A 2,733-nucleotide genomic window follows, 5' to 3' on the forward strand; every position below is an offset into this window, starting at 1 on the left:
GCGGCCAGCCCCAGGCCCTTAAAGGGGCAGGCACACACAGTGCCCTACCACAAGCATCCAAGGGCAAAAACCCTGATGCTGCAGCTATGTGGCCACAGCGACATACTCCCTCAGTATAGGGCATTGCTACAGTGACGTAGCTGCTAAAAATAACCATGCGCAGCACGCCTGGCACAGTATGGGCTGTTACTGTGCAATCATTTAGTACTCCCAGAAGGAATTACTAAATGACAGCACAGTAACCATGGTGCCTTCAGGGCACATGTAGATGTGCCCACTCTTTAGACCTTACAAAGTGCCTATAAAACTAGCACAGAAGCAACATGTAGGTGAAGTACAGCAGTGTGCCTTGGACCTCAAAAGCAAGGCATACAGTGTATTTAGCAGGTGTCCCCTGGGATCCCCTGCCAGCCAGAGCTGCTACAACCTGGCTCAGTGTGCTGCAGTCCAGGCATACATGCAGACCCACACCTGGGAGCTTCCCAGGGGCAGTAAACTCCCTAGTTTATTGCTGCCTCCTAGTGGCACATGTAGATGCAGCCTCTGAGTTTAGAATGCAAACTCCTTTGGTCAGGGATTAAGGCTTATTTTAGTTAGGAAAGAAGTTATCACACGTTGGTCATTGCTAGGAAGAAATATAGATAATGATAGCCATTGCACATAAAGTTTCATAAACTGCAAACTGATATTTTCATACCTTTAGTACTACTTTATGAACAGATTCTTCACAAGAGTTTCTTGCTTCATAGCTACTATTAACCAGCAGCTTAACTTATGAAAGTTGTTCAATCAGCCAAGCGTGTCAAAATGTGACATTTGACTGACCAGCCTTTGGACTAGGAGAGATCATCTTGCCCAACTGAAAAACAGGAAAATTCTATTAGGATGTACGGTCTCTTTGTATATTGATAGCAGATTGGTGGAAATTAAAAGGAAATGTAGCTTTCTACCCAGACTCATATTTTTATTTATAGATAAAAGTGTTATGATAATAAATAGACTGTCAACTTTTTCATTTCTGGATTCTTTTACTTGTTGGTATTTTTTCTGATGAAAATTAGAATTTCCCGCGAAACTAATTCTTTACAAATAATTTTCAACCTCTTAACAATTTTCCTTTTTTTCCCCCTTTTTGCTAAGGTTTCTGCCACTGGTATTTTGAATCCAATTTCTTACTGAAATGGTGTTGAGATGACAATGTTATTGTTGCAGCTGTCGGACATAAAAATACTCAGCAGTGATCTCAAACATTATTTTGATAAAAAAAAGTAAAAGGCAGCTGCCATTTTTACAAAGCCCTGGAACATACGTCCAGTTTGAAACCTGCAAAATGGAACCGGCAGCAAGAATACCAGAAATTCCTCTAAAATCTTTTGTTCCCCAATCATCTCCAAGAAGATGATTGGGTTCTCTTGCCAGCCTCCTGACTGAATTGCCAGTTCCCTTGCCGGCCTCCTGACTGAATTGCCAACAGTGGTAAAACCTTTCACCAATTGATGCCTGGCTGAGGCACAGTAGTTTGCTGGCTAGAGTAGGAACTAGTAAAGGGGGACAAAAGAATCCACTTTGGATGCCCTTAGCCTTCGGAGGAAGGCAGCGGTCCTTAACTTTTCAGAATGGAGGCTGCCCTTGGAAAATGCCAGCTCTTGGTTTTGAATTGCTTTTTTGACTGCAGAAAAATAGGAGAGGGGTTCTTCTGTGGCAGAGCTCAGCAAGACTACAGCAAGTTGATTCCTATTTGAATCTCTTGGGGTGCATCTACACGTGCACTTTTACTGCACAGTAACTGAAATTACTGCGCAGTATGGGTGACTTATGCCAACTTGAGTGTAAATTTGACACTTGTATCATGCAAGTCTAAAATGTATGCCTGATTTGTTACGGCACAGTAACGCTCTTGTATGGATTGATAGGTTACAGGCTAGAAAGGACCTCGGAAGATCGTCGGGTCCAGCCCCCTGCACCAGGCAGGAAAGACAAGTGGGGTCAGGTGACCCCAGCAAGGTGACGTCCAGTCTAATTTGGAAGATTTCCAGGGTAGGCGATTGCACCACCTCTGGAGGGAGTTTATTCCAGTCTAGGCACCTTGGCTGTGAAGAACCACAGTCTGGACACCCAGCACTGCTGTGTGTGTGTGGACTGACTTGGATGTGGGACTATAATCCCAAATCTGTCCACACCATGGGTGACTGGTACCTCCCGAGTCTGGGGGGGACTGATGGGGGGAGAGGTGCTTCCAGGGGTGCACGGCCGATCTCAGAGGGTGCGCGTGCACCCGCGTGCACCCCTACGCGTCGCCAATGGTCCACACACAGTGTGAATGTGCCTTAAGCCTGCACATGTCAACACCAGCCGATTCCTGTGCGCCGCGCAGGAACTTTCAGCCGGTGTAAAGGCACTTTTACACAAGCCCTGGGTTTCTCTCATCACCTCGAGAAAGGCTCCCGAGGCGCCGCTGGGCTCAGGAGAGCTGCCGCGCGGCGCCCGAGAGGCGCGTACTTCCCACGAGCCAGGAGCAGCCCGGCCTTCACCCCGCCTCGGGCTCCCGGGTGAGACGGGAGGGGAAGGCGCAGAGGCGGGCTTGCCCCGGGGCCGGCGGGGTGCGGGAGCCCCGGGGAGCGGGGCCGGGGCAGGAAGGGCAGGCTCCAGCACTGACGCACAGGAAAGCCGCGGCGGCGGCAGCATAAAGTGCGCGGCGCGGGCGGCCGGAGCGGAGCGGAGCGGAGGGAGCCC

At 49.2% G+C, this 2,733-nt stretch overlaps 1 long non-coding RNA gene across 1 annotated transcript in view; it reads right to left on the bottom strand.

The window, feature by feature from the left end:
- Window positions 1-821, bottom strand: part of LOC106723103 — a 5,078-nt gene extending 4,257 nt beyond the window's left edge. Inside the window, exon 1 of the long non-coding RNA XR_001359088.2 lies at window positions 698-821. This is a non-coding gene — a long non-coding RNA (uncharacterized LOC106723103). The remainder of the gene's footprint in view (window positions 1-697) is intronic.
- Window positions 822-2,733: the final 1,912 nt, after the last annotated feature.

This window comes from Alligator sinensis, unplaced genomic scaffold (genome assembly GCF_000455745.1).
Source record: "Alligator sinensis unplaced genomic scaffold, ASM45574v1 scaffold1064_1, whole genome shotgun sequence".
Lineage (NCBI taxonomy): Eukaryota > Metazoa > Chordata > Crocodylia > Alligatoridae > Alligator > Alligator sinensis.